We start from the raw sequence: 15,594 nt of genomic DNA, 5'->3' as shown, positions 1-15,594 counted from the left end.
GGCCAAAGGACGTCGAGAAAACTACATTTCGGACTCACGACGGGCACTATGAGTTCTTCGTTATGCCAGTTGGACTCTCCAATGCTCCTTCCACTTTTCAAGCCACCATGAACCATGTGTTTCGGCCATATTTATGTCGTTTTGTATTGGTGTTCTTCGACAACATTTTGGTTTATAGCCCAACTGGGTTGCCCATTTGGATCACTTACGCTTGGTCTTACAATTGCTTCAGGAACATCACCTGGTGGCTAAGCGCTCGAAATGTGTATTGGCCAGGGTTCCGTTGATTATTTAGGCCATATTCTCTCCCCCTCGGGTTTGCCAGTCGACCCTGCTAAAATCGCAGCCATCCAGCAGTGGCCTGTATCTATTTCCATGAAAGAAGTCCGGAGCTTCTTTGGGCTCACTGGCTATTATCGACGTTTCATTCATCACTATGCGTCCATAGCTGTCCCGTTAACTGACTTGTTGCGCAAAGAACCCTTTGTTTGGGAAGTTCCTCAACAGGAAGCCTTTGCCACTTTAAAGCGTTGTCTCAGCTCCACCCCTGTTTTGGCCCTTCCAGATTTCACTGGATCCTTTCAATTGGAGACGGATGCATCCGACATTGGTATTGGTGCGATATTATCACAGAATGGCCATCCTATGGCATTTTTCAGTCAAAAACTTAGCCGGTGCATGCAGCAAGCTTCGACCTATCATAGGGAAATGTTCGCCATCATCCAAGCTGTGGGCAAGTGGAGGCAGTACTTATTGGGACGTCAATTCACTATCGTCACGGATCAACAAGCCCTCAAGAATTTGACCACCCAAACTATTCAGACACCCAAACAACAAAGGTGGCTCAGTAAACTGGTCGGGTATGATTTCACCATTGTCTATCGTGCTGGCCGGCACAACGGTGCAGCGGATGCATTGTCTCGAGTACCCGAAGTGATCTACATGGCACTTGCTGGGAGCGTGCCTACTCTCCTTGCTGAATTACGCCACCTTAATTCTAGCCACCCTGACATGCTTGCTTTACATCAGTCCGTCACCCAGGACCCGACCCTTTTACCAGCTTATTGTATACGTGATGGCTTATTATTCTATAAGGGGCGTCTGGTCATTCCATCGGACTCTGCCTTGTGCCAAAAATTGTTATTAGAATTTCACACATCTTCTATTGGAGGGCACGCTGGGGTGGCCCGGACATACCATCGCCTTGCCTCTAATTTCTATTGGAAACACATGAAACGAGATGTGCGGGTTTTTGTTTCAGCATGCCAAATCTGCGAACAGATGAAAGACTTCAACCATCATCCCGCTGGCCTTCTTCAACCTCTACCAATTCTGGAGTTGGTGTTTGAAGATATTGCCATGGATTTTATCACATGCCTTCCTAGTTCGAAGGGGAAATCAACGGTCATGACGGTAGGGGATCGTTTGTCCAAATACGGCCACTTCATTGCTCTTCCCTCTATTTTTACTGCCAAGTCTGTTGCTGAGGCATTTGTGGTTGAAATTATACGCTTACATGGGCCGCCGCGTACTATTGTCACCGACCGAGATCCCAGGTTCATTCACGCGTTCTGGCAGGATATCCATCGACTGCAGGGAACTACCTCGGCCATGAGTATCGCCTATCATCCACAGACCGACGGGCAAACGGAGGGCTCTAAACAAATGCCTTGAGCAGTACCTGCGTTGCTTCGTGGCATACTCTCCTAAAGATTGGGTTGCTATGCTTCCGTGGGCCGAATATTGGTATAACACTGCCCTACAAACTTCAGCTGGTATGACACCTTTTGAAACAGTATATGGTCGTAAACCACCATCTATAACTCGATATGTCGTAGGGGACAGTTCCATTAATCTGGTGGAGCAGTTCTTGTTGCAACGAGATGAAGTTCTAAATTGGAAGAGTTGGTTTTCTAATACAACCAGTTTATATTGTTACTGTTACATACCATGCAGTAGATTCTGCTGGTAAGAGGGGTAAAAAATTAGTGACTGCCACCTTTGCTCAAGCTCACGTCTCTTTGCTCTATATATAGTGAAAAAACAAACACCAATGAATATGAAGAGACACACAGATTAATACACATTCATTATTCATTTTAATAGTATGAAGAATGTGTAAGAGAAAACAAAGTAATTGGAGAAACAAATTGCACGTGTAAGAGAAAACAAATTAATTGGAGAAACTAATTGCACCCAATAATTAGCATTATAAACTGTAATAAGTATAGCAGTTACAACAGTAGGAAAAATAAACAAAATTTATCTAAATGGCAAAGGGTAAGGAATATCGGCAGTTATATACACACCTTCAAACGGAAAGTAGGCGCATGATATCAGGGTTTTAAAACAGAATGCAAAGTCAGTGGCTACTTTAATGGTAATTAATATTGCGGGCCACCGAAGTAATTGGCAGAATATATAGATTAGAACATATAAAAATTTGAGGGAAAAGGCAAAAAAAAATGAGAAAAAAAGATAAAAGGAATGCTAGTGAAAGAGATGTGCCACATTACCTTGTATATGCCCACTTTATATTATATATAGATATAGATATAGATTGATTGATTTAAATGCAGTATTTGGTAATTAAAGGATTTAATTGATTTAAATGAAATGTAAGTTACAATTGAGGGAGCAAGTAACGAGAGTTAATACTCAACATGGAGGAAAAGGCCTCATCACGTGGTTTAGTATTGCCTCTAACCCCCTGTTTGGATGGTGGTTTCCCGTGGTTCATTAATATATGGTTTTTCATGAAACCATGTTTGTTTTCATTGTTTTTAAAATTATGTGGTATGATACTGTAAACCTGTGGTTCATCCAATGGCTATATAATCATGAAAAGTCCCAATTTTTGTAACCATGGATTTTGTGGTTTTTCCGTGGTTACGTATTTCATTTTCCCATTATACCCCACCCTCCACCATCCACCCCATCCTATCACTCACCCCCACCCCACCCCTGCCCCACCATCCACCCCAACCCTACCCCACTCTACCTACTCACCCCACCCACCCCACCTTACCACCCCACCCTCCCCACCCTACCACCCACCCCTACCTTACCACTCACCCCCACCCTACCACCCACCCCCACCCCTAACTACCCCACTCCTCTACCACCCACCACCACAACCACCACCCATTACCCCTCACCACCGCCCAACCCCACTCCACAACAACTCACCCCCACCCTACCACCGACCTCACACAACCCACCCCTCCACCCCCCTCCCCCACTACCCCTCACCACCACCCAACCCTAAAACCACTCACCCCCACCCTCATCCTACAACCACCCACCCCTCCACCATTCCCACTCATTACCTACTTATTTTTTAAAGTTTCAATTTTATTTTATTAATATTTATAACTAATTTCTAATTAAGAGTTAAGGGTATTTTAGTAAACTTACAAATTATTATGCAGTACCATACAGTCAAACCAAACAATACAAATGTTATTAAACCACAACAAACGATACAGTCTGTCCAAACATTGTGTTCATTAATACAGTACAATACAATACAGCACCATACTGTACCCTACCATACTGTACATTAATGAACCACGGGAAACAACCATCCAAACAGAGGGTAAATGGAGGCTCCATGCATTCCTTTTTCCACTATCAATTAGGAATATGAAAGGTAAAAAGCTATTATTAGAATGTTTTATTGCATCAACGTGTGAATGTTGAACATTTAACTGTAATAAGTAATGCTCTTATGATTTTTTGTATTCTGCCTAACGTTTTTTATTTTTTATGTAACATGTGGATGTTGATCATTTAACTGCAATAAGTAATCTTTATGCTTGTGTTGAATTTTGTTTAACTACATGAATATATTAAAATTTTAATCAGAAAAATGAATTAAGAGGCCAAAGAAATGAGAAAAAAGATAAATAGGAATGGAGGCTATAGATAGGTGTCACATCATCTTGTCTATGCCTTGCTTTATATTATATATAGATATAAATTGTTTTTTATTAATCTGTTCAGAACAGATGACACGTTTTATATTAAAAAATAATTAATTAATTTCTCATTGTATTTGCAATAGGGTTTTCTAATAATTATACTGCTGATGACATGTTTAATATTATAAATAACCTTTATATCAAATCAAATTTATACTCTATCCGTCTCAATTTATGTGAGACATTTTGCTTTTAGTATGACCCAAAAAGAATATCACCTTTTTATAATTAGAAACAACATAACTTTAAAATTTCTTGTTTACTCTTAATTAAATGATATGATTTACAACCACACAAACATCTAGGTTTGTTTTAAACTACAAATTTCAAAAGTCTTCATTTTTTTCTTAAACTTTGTCCTAAATTAAACGGTGTCACATAAATTAAGACAGAAGAAGTATTTTATAAATTTAAGCGGGAGCTGTTGAAAATGGAAGAAGTTATGAGGGATAAGTTAGTCATATTAACCCAGCCACCGCCTGTGTGAGTTCGTTTACATTATCGATCTCAGATTCAGATAAAAGATGTCGGGTGGTCAATCGGAAAGAATCTCTACCCCATACAAAATAGAATTAATACTCCATACACCTTATCCTCCTCAGATTTCACTAGTAAAATTTCACTCAATTGGTTGGATTAGTTAGTCATATTAGTTGAGACAAAAGCTACTCATCATGTGTTATCTCTCTTTGGTAGTGTATCTCAAAATCTTCAAAATGTCAAGAGTTATGGGACTTTCGGATTTGCTCCACGTCCCTAACTGCTTAGGATCTCTAATCTGAGTCCGGAATCTAAATATCCAATAAAAGTCAAAGGTGACCAAAATATCTCATAAAAAAAAGCTATCAAAATACATTTTACGCATTTTTTTTTATGCATTATAGGTGACTAGCCTAACGGCTCTCCATTAAAACCCGCTATCCGAGCTTAAAGAATATATTTTTTTTTTTAATAACGCAAGAAAAAGTTGCGTTATATATGGAAACCCAACATCTGTTTAGTGTCTAAGACACATGTTTGCACGAAATGGCAGCATAGTTTCAAATTCCTGAGTATTTCTTAAAAAGTATTTTCTTCATGTGAATCGATTTTATCTAAACCTTATTCCGGAAGTTGGAACATATGGATCAGCAATAAACCTAACAACTCACTATAACATTTATAAAATGAAAAATTGATCAATATTAATTATATAAACTAAGCCCTATAAATTTGACAAGTGGCTGACATTTTTTATGAAAACAGTTGACCTTTTTTAATGATTTTTTCATGAGTTGCCCTTTTTATATATTTAGACAAAATTCGGCTAGCTGCACATGAACTAGATGTTAATATTATTAGAATGACTGATTCAGTTTTAAAGGAAAAAATATAGTAATATGAATTGAAAAATGAAATAATTTCAGAAACTGACTTCTCTTCGAGAAAACTTATTATTTCACAGCATGAATTTGGAAAAGTAGAATTTTCGAAATTGGAAATATTGTTGGTGTCCAAATGAAACAAAAATTCTTTCTTTTCGATGTTCTTTTAGTTGGTTTTCCATGCTAATAATATATATATATATATATATATATATATATATATATATATATATATATATATATATATATATATATATATATATATATATAATTAGTGTGATGAGATTAAAACACACTGATAATATAAAAATTATCCCATTAGTCTATATGAACCCATAAACTTATCATGTTTACACCACTCAATGTAACGACTTGTTTGGTCGTTACGGACTTCCTTATTCATTTTCCAAAATACCCCTTGGTTGAGTTCGCACCGATAGTTGTAGCACGGGGGGTTCACGGGTAAGGATGGCTTAAAGCCGGGTTAGAAAGGTAATTAAATCAACTTAGGATTTCCCGGTTCAGCTGTTCCGCACCAGAGTTCGTGGAACTGACGGCGGGCCCGCATCTGCGATACTTCATCTGCTTCAGTGGAAATTGGCAATTTAAGTAAGTTCGCATCAGCAGATCCTTTCTCCGTTGAAGTGAGGTCGCCTTAGCGAGCCTCCATCCGCCTCTGCGAAAATCGTTGAATCTGACCTAGTATATATTCCTCAATTTCGGGATTGGACCTCATTTTACACCAATACTATTGTAGAACTAGTTAGGGTGAATTTCTAGAGCAAATCAATGGTTATTGGAGAGGGTAAGTCAGCTCTATCTCACTTCTTTTGTTGATGTCCCTTATGTTCCATTGTTGTATCTTCCATGCTTAGGATTGAGGATTGTGGGAAAACTTTGTGACTTGTAAAACCCTAGATGGGTAGAAGGTAGTTAGAACTAATCTAGTGGTTGATTAAGGACAATAAGTTATGCTTTAGCTTGGGAAAAACATTTTCTTACCTTTATCTCTAATCTTATTTTGAATTTCTTAAATGGGTAAGTGTAGGGTTCTTCTTGAAATTGGGGGGTTTTTAGAATAAAACGAATTTATAGCTTATTCGGGGTTAGGTGATCATGGAAATTAGATTATTAATCATTGGAAGACTTAGTGAGCTAGTTTAAAGGGAAAGTTCCGATTTTAGCTATAATGGGCCAGGGGCTGTTAGTCCTTGAGTTTCTTCAAACCTTGTAGATTCGTAGTAAACTGAATAATTCTCTACGTGTTACTTACGTGATCTAATTATCTTGTTAGACCTCTTTCGTCTCGGTTTCCCTGAAGAAGGAAGGTGGAGTTCGAGTGGATGTCCGTGGTACATGTTCGGCTACGAGGTAGGTTACGACTAACTTTAGTTAGACTTTGATTAGTGTAATGTATGTATGCGTAGTATTGACGGGAGAAAGCATGATTAGGTCTTCAGACATGATGTTGGGATGGATATGCTCTTAGGTTGGTCTGATTTCTGGATATGTGGTCATGTCGCCGTTATTTTACGCATTATGGCTTATGGTGTTGGAAGTGAGGTGATAGAATAAATTCTCTATAGTGACTGTATATAGATTATTGATTCCATTTCCATGGTGTTGTGTGTCATACAAATCTTGTTATGGCTTATGAGGGGTCTTCCACTTCCAGGATTAGAAAGTTCCTTTGTATGAACCCTCCACTATTCAAAAGGTCTAGCAAGACTGAGGATCCACAAAACTTTATCGGTGACGTTCAGAGGACTCTTTGTGTTATTCATACAACTGAGATAGAGGCAGTGGAGCACACTACTAACCAGCTGAAAAAAGTCGTTACGATTTGGTACGAGTTGTGAAAAACGTCCGAGGGTAGTATGTATCTTCTGCGACTTGCGACGAATTTTTGAAGGAATTTATTAATCATTTCCTACCTATAGAGATCAAGGAAGGCAAGGCACTACAGTTCAAGCTGCTCAAGTTCATCTCACTAGCCAAATATGCCCCGGACATAGTCGTTAGTATGAGGGCCAGAGTTAGGTATTTTATGTTGGGTCTTGAACCCCATTTGTGTGTGAGGCTAACATTGCTACTCTGAATAAGGATTTGACCTTCACTAAGATGGTTGATTTTACTCAAGCTTTAGAGGACAGGAAAAAAAATGAGATGCTGCAGGAAAAGAAGGATAAAGATGTAAGCAAATAAGCTAAGTCTGCAGGTAAATTTAATTAAGGAGGTGGAGGCAAACAGTTCTTTAACAAGAGGTAATCAGGGCCTGCTCCATCTACCGCCAGTACACCAACTCAGATGTTCAAGTATGATTATAAGGGTCAGTTTAGCAAGAAATAGAGATCCGGAGCACCAAGCTCTCAGTCATAGGCCAGTGTGGGCCACAGGGGTTTTTAGAATCCTATGCGCAACAAGTGTGGTAAGAGACACCAAGGGGTGTGTCGTTCCAGCATGGATGATTATTTTGGGTGCGGCTAGCAGTGTTACTATCTGAAAGAATGTCCATTAGTGAGACGAAATTCAGCAGCTCCTCGAAATTCTCAAGCCCATGCCGGGAGTAATGCAACAAAGTCTGGAAATGCAGGCGGATGTCAAAACTGCTTGTATGCTTTAGCAGGTTGTTAGGATTCTGAGGCATCTCCAGATGTTTCACAAGTATGTTGATAGTTTTCACATTTGATATTTATGCTCTTATGGATCCTAGATCCACTTTATCATATGTAATCCTATTTGTTACTAAGAAATTAGGGATAGAACTAGGACAATTTCATGAACCCTTTTATGCATCCACTCCCGTGGGAGAGTCAGTTTTAGCTAGACAAGTTTATAGGAGTAGTCCAATTAAAGTGTATCATTGCAGTACCATAGCTAAATTACTCGAGTTGGAGATGGTAATCATAAGCATAGATTGGTTGTCATCCTGTTATACCATAATAGGTTGTAGAACAAAAATTGTAAGTTTTCAGTTTCCCAACGAACCAGTTCTAGAGTGGAAAGGCGATGATGTAGTACATATAGGTAGGTTTATTTCCTATCTAAAAGGCCAGAAAGATGATTACCAATGGGTTTATTTACCGCCTAGTTCGAGTTAGGGATTCAGATCTAAGGCCCCGACTCTCTAGTATGTTACAGTCGTTAATAAGTTTCCAGAAGTTTTTCTCGAAGATCTTCCCGTAGTCCCTCATGGTAAGGAGATTGATTTTTGAATTAATCTACTTCCCCGCACTAAGCCTATATCTATTTCTCCATATAGAAATTTCCTGACCTAAACAAGAGGGCCGCAACTGACACCCAAGACCCTACTCGGCTGAGTGACATACTGCCATTCTATTCATAAGTCACACCTTTTTATGAACCTTTAAATTATGAAATGACGCTTCCGTCAAGTAAAACATGAAAATTTTCCAATAGAACTCTTTTATCATGTCAGGGACTTCTCCCTTATCGTTTAGTCAAAGAAAACCTTTAGTCACAATAAAATCTTTAAATCAATGCATATGAACACATCGACCTATGTGGCCCCCTTACACAACTGTCGACATCTCGACGCACTATCCACAGGACACTATCTGCAAAGTCTCTAACATGAACCAAGATACCATAACATAGGTCGGGACAGGCCCCAACATACTCGTAATGCATCTAGCTCGAGGACATGCATAAGTACTCTGACTCGGCAACACTCCGAATAGAAATGGAGTTCACCAATCCAGCTGATAGCCCGAGAACACCCTATGGCAAGTGTCCTCTACTCAACTGTCTGCACGTGTGTGGCATGAAACATAACGCCCCCAGGCAAAGGGACGTCAGTACAAATAATGTACCGAGTATGTAAGGCAGAGCTGAAAAAATATGTCTCAACTCGAATGATAAAGGAATAACAGACTCAATCTGTACCTGTAACCAACACTGCAAATCATGTACGTGCATATGAACTTTTAATGCATCATGAGTGTGTGTATGTGTGTGTGTGTGTGTGTGTATATATATATATATATATATATATATATATATATATATATATATATATATATATACATAATGCATGCCTTCGCCCTGCTTGCAGCTCCTTCGGGCATAATAGCGTAATGGCCCCTTTGGGCAGCCCCTTCGGGCAGCCCCTTCGGGCATCATAATCATTGTGGACCAACTGATCAGGTGGTTTGCATATATAATGCCTTAGCCTTTTTCCACTTTCCCATGAAATGATGTCGTGCATGTATATAAGTATGCAAATGCATGATAATCTTTGTAAAACATCAAAAGACACCCTTCGGAGTAATTTTTAGTTCAAAATGGGAACTTCTTCCCCTTTTCATTTGTCTCCTTCGAGACTTAGAAATCAAATATGAAATGCATATGAATAAAGAAGCCTTATGAATGTCCCCTTCGGGATTTAGACATCATTATAAAATCGTACAACTTATGGATGGATCAAGGATACGAACATCTTCACACTGTCTAAGAATAGACTCTTTAAAAATCGTTTGCTTGCTGTGTTCATTCATATGATAAGGATCATGCCAAAATGAAAGAATGGAACAACCTTAACATACCTGAAAGCTTATTTCTCGACTTTCCAACTTACTTCCCGTCTCGCAATCTGCATAAGATCATTCGTGGTCTCGTAAGCTACGTATAAAACTAGTCATACTATTATTAGGCTTATCGTCATATGCTTGTTTTAAGCCTTTAAATTAAATCCCCTTAAAATCTGCCGAAATTCGGGTAGCATCTCCCCTGTTTATATTCCTAGATCGAAATCACAATACCAACAACCAATATCAATAACAACACTAACACCAACAACATCACCATCAACACCAAAATATTTCATAAAACACCCCACACGATGTTTATCAACATACAATAACAATATACACTTCCTTTCTTCCCAATCAAGGAACATAATATCATCAACACACCAACAATATTAGATACCATCCATATACATTTAAATTAGCACAACAACACATCCACAACATGCTCAAAATAGTCCATATACTCAATAACTACAACACAACACTTTATGACCTTTCCTCCATAACTATTTTCACTTTTAAGACTTGCTAAACCTTCAAATCAACTCAACATAAGAGATAGGATAAAGATTATAAATTATACTTGAAGAACTTTAGCCACACCAACTTTCTCCAATACCAAACTCACCACAACACCAAGTAGAAATAAGAACAATCACTTTTCATGAACTAGTTCGGTGTAATCCTGTTGGATTCTTGATTTAAGGGGTTATAAGTGTTTAAGAGAAGTGTGTGGATGTTTCTAGAGCTCACAAGAAGTGTAAATGATGAAAAAAGGGGAATAATAGGCTATTTATACACGTTAAGAGTTGGTTCCACCGACTTTCCAAGTGGGGCCCACGGGGAGCCATTTGACAGCTTGGAGGCTTATCTTGAAATACCCATAACTCCCTACTCTGATGTCGTTTTGATGAACAGTTTGTTGTGTTGGAAACTAGACTTCCTGAAATTCAATTTAGGCTTTTGTTTCACTTCAAAACTCCTAATATACTACGAGATATACCCCTCTAAAGTTGACCTAAAGTTTCTGTCCAAAATTCTACCAACTTTTTCCAAATTTTCGACAAACTTATTTTCTTCGATTTGTTTGGTCCTGAAATCTTTTGAAACTCTCCATACATGATATGTATCATTAATTATACTTGATAATGGTCATTTCCTTTAGTTCCAAGGTTGTCCTTGCCGTGACGACTTACGAGATCGTAATTCATCCTTTACTTTATTGTTACGTACTTCCCATGACTTGTACCGTCCAAAACTTCATAGGACGTCTTCGATACTCCATTAATAGGGTGAAATACGTGGCGTGTGTTATACCTCATTTAAACCGGGTCCAAATTGAGTACAACATTTTGGTGATTCCTATTTGTTTTATTTTAAGGAGTCGCCACCTAATTGATTTTAAGGTGAATTAGGGCACCTAATTGTTAGCTAAGGTAAAGCTACCTAAATCTCCGTTAATGGCCTGCTTAATCAGTGTGATTCTAGGTAAGGGTTCTAATTATCCTAAAGGGAAGGGGTGAGGCATCCTTTAGAATCCGCTAACTGCGGTTTACCAGCCAACTTAGGTTAATTAATTAAGGTTAAATATAGTGCTTAAATCTTAAGAAAATAACTTGTAAATATTATTAAGATTTTAAAGGAAAATATAATAATGCTATTTAAGCTAACTTGTAGAAAAATATAATAATTTGCAGAAAAAAAAGATTTTAAATGCTAAATAGAACTGAAAGATATTGCTAAGGCCTTAAATGACAAATATAGTAATGCTATTAAAAAATAAGATTTGTAAACAAATATAGAATGATTCGCCTATGAATAACAACTTTTTTAAGAGAAGACTTAACAAATGTGATCTTTAGATAAGAAATTATATTCTATGAATATGGTGATGTAGAAAAGCCTAGGCTTATATTTTAATATGATGAAAAGGGCATGAGTTTTCTTTCTCTCTTTCTTTAACTTTATTTAACTATGTTTAGCTAAAAATATGTATAATCGGATAAAAAATGCTTATAAATATGCTTGGATTAATATTTACATACTAGGGGGGGGGGGGGGGGGGGGCGTTTTGAAATTTTAAGATAGTAAAATGAAACATAATTCCTTTGATGCAAAATATATAATCATGCTATTTTGAAAATCAATTATTCGAAGAAAGATAAATGTTATAAGTACTATAAATAATTTATCGTAAAATAAAAACAAGAATGAAACCTATGGAGTTAATGATTTCTCTCTTAAATTAACTACCCATTATACTAAACCCCACTAATTTGCTAAGGTTCATCTAAATTAACAAACAAAAGTGTTAGTCATACAACATAAATTAAAGGCACAAAAAGAGTAAAAAATAGAAGAGCAAATAAGTTAAATGGGCTCAGCCCATTTAGGACTGCTGGGACCAAGCTGCTGTTGGGCTTTGGCCCAGTCATTTTAATACTGCTTCAAAGGGGCTGCAATTCTTTTTTGTGCGATATGGGCCTCGGCCCAGATATTCTATATTTTGCTGTGGACAAAACTGGACAGAGATGACAGATTACGTTGGGCTTTTAGCCCAACACCGAATTCGGGAGAAGAGCGAGTCCCTCGGACTCGTATGCGGTGGTCATGCAACAAAATAAAAGAAAAGGATTAGTATCTAACCAATGAATAAGGTTAAACATGTAAACTATAACTCAAAAACAGCTCAGTAGACTATGTATATACTATGTATATTTAAGTATAGACTAACTAGAGCAATCATGCAGACTCAACAATCGTGTAGGCATTGATGACCAGAGAAGCATGACCAGCAGTAAGCAGTTTTACATCAAAGACATAACTTCCACTATCAAGATGGGTCACATTCTCGCAGGGAAAAGGGCAAGTTTTATTGATTTATTCCTCAAGTGACTGAACAAGATATTTCTTTCGTTAAATAATTATCACATTTTTAGTTTAACTTCGAAAATAGATTGAGATGGTAAAAGGAATCAAACTTCAAAATCTTAAGAGTAATTGAATCCATAACAGTTTCGAAAGGTGACTAAGAGGAATCAACGATCATACACATAAAGGGGATAGGTATTAATCTCTAACAAAAGATAAATAACTAAAATCAAACAGCAACTTCCACAAATCAGAGTTCAGTTAATTTTATCAACTCAAAAGGAAAGACTTCCAGCTAAAAAACACACTTTTATTTCATATAGGTTTAAAGAGAGAAAGATCAAAGAGAGTGGATTACTCTAACCGGGACTAAATTAATTTTAGTGACTGATCTGTCCTTTTCTTCTTCCTTATAACAGTGTGCTAAATGCTAGCATTATTTAATCTTAAATCATCATGCTTAGTTTAACAGAAAAAACAAAAGCAATTCTCTTAAAGAGATGCTAAGAAACTCAAGATTCAGATAAGCATATAAGAGCAAGAACTTAAAACATTCAATTATGGTGGGAGCAAAAATAGGAATTTCACTACTCATACATCATATAGAAAAATAGCAGACATAACCAACACAACAAGGTTCCAAATAGACATAGCGATAGACTTAACTAAAACAGAAATGAAATAAGTGAGGGAGAAGAGGATCCTTTTAAACTATTTGAGAAAATACTCACCATATGTGCGTTTGAGAGGTTTGAAAAGATCAATTAGCTTCAAAAATACGTTTAGGGAAAAGATGACCAGTTCTTTGAATTATTTAGTTAGAAATGAGAGAGAGGGAGAAGTACAACACGAGACAAGTAAGATAGCTACAGTCTTAAGTATTAGACAGAAGGTCTTAATCAAATATGCCACAAAGTCGCAGGCGATTCACCCTACAAATTTAACTACAAAAGATCAATTTAGAGTGATATGCGCAAACTGGACTGGACTGAGCAAAATCCTCTACATATTTGAAGTTTAAACTAATCACATTTCATAAATTACGAGTCACTATAGAACCATGATTCAGCCAACCGAACCAACATAGCATTCCCAAGCTACTCCAATATCAAACAAGAACTGTGGACTATACTAACAACAGGTTAAGTCAAAACATAACCAAAATAAACTTGTTCAAGCTAACTAATCATAAAGCTAATGTGCACGAACATGATTGACAAATCATCTAGTCTACACTAACATGTGATCTAATAACATACAAGCAAACAAAGGTAAACTTACAGCACAAGGGTTAATCTAAACTTGCATATAGAGCTAAAACAGTCACAAAACTAAACTGAACCAGACTAAACATGCTTAACATAACTAGAATAACTGCAAACGAAACTGAAGTACAACTAAACAAACAAATCCCACAAACAGTTTCAAACATTCAATCAAATACTAAAATAACTTAAAGGAAGGAAATTACCTTCTTCGGGTGCAGCGAAGTGAGGCGAAGGTTTCGATCTAACCTCGAACATTTTAAATCTACTTCGAAACACTACGAATCCCGAATTTGTATACCCTCGAATCCAAACGGATGCTAAGGGCAAAAACAGAACAAAAATAGTGTGGACTTCGACTCGATATCAAACAATACTTCTAAAAGAACTAATATTGTCTATGGGGGAATTTCTGCGATTTCTCCGAATTCCAACCTTAATTTCTAGGGGATTTCTGCGGCTAAAACAACTTGTTCTTGGGGAATTTCATGAATCGAAAAAAAATCCTCAAGGTTCTTGGGGGTGTTTTCCGATAAAAAAATCTCTCCCTAAAATGGATTTGAAGCAAATATTTATAGGGGGTAGAAACAGCTAGGGTTTCGTTTGTGACGAAGAGAGAGAGGAGCGGGGGACAAGAGGGAATGGGGGTGGCAGTGAGCGTGGGGAACAGGGGAAGGTGGAGGTGGCAGAGGTAACGTGGGGGGAAGAGAAAGACGATGAAGGAGAAGAGATGGGGCGGCGGCTTAGGGTTTAGGGGTAAAGGGGAGAGAGTATAGCGGTGGATTTGGTATGAAAATGAAATCATTAAAGGGGTATTACCCCTTAACTGAAAAGAACTTGGGCTGGGTCGCGCCCATTTGGGTTGGATTCGGTCAATTTTATTTTGGGCTGATTTTATGAATTGGTCCTAAAATAGTATGAGTTGATTGGGCTACTACATTTAAATAAAAGACCTATTTAAATACCTCTATACTAATGTGTGTTAAAATATTATTTAATATAAAATATGCAATTATTAGTGCTCAGACAATAAAATTATATGTCGTCGTGATAGCCGTGCAATAATATTTCAAAATTCCACAGTAAGTAAATGTTATTATTAAATTACGCGAAGATAAATGCGATGCGTGTGCATAAGCTGGTAAAATGTGCTGAAATGATAAAAATGTGAATTATAATAATATTGGTAACATAATAATGATATTAATAATAATAATAATAATAATAATAATAATAATAATAATTAGTACTGTAATAGAATAATGAAACGCCGGTATTGATAAGAAGCTAATAATTATAATAAAATATAAATATATTTTTTAATTTGCCAAAAAATATTAGAAGCGCAAATAGGTATTTCGGAGGAGAGGCGGGACAAAATTGGGTGTCAACAACTTGTCCCTCTTTGCCCGGTAATGATGAAAAGAATTTTCGGGCAAAGACGTTGACTCGGTAGCCTATTTTGTCCCGGCTAAAGGGAATTTGAGAGGATTATGGTCGAACTCCGATCTCCGAGTTGCCTACATATCTCGGATTGCACGAGAATCAGGCCGTGTGTAGT

This window comes from Lycium barbarum, chromosome 10, assembly GCF_019175385.1.
Source record: "Lycium barbarum isolate Lr01 chromosome 10, ASM1917538v2, whole genome shotgun sequence".
Lineage (NCBI taxonomy): Eukaryota > Viridiplantae > Streptophyta > Magnoliopsida > Solanales > Solanaceae > Lycium > Lycium barbarum.
This window is presented reverse-complemented; position numbering follows the sequence as displayed.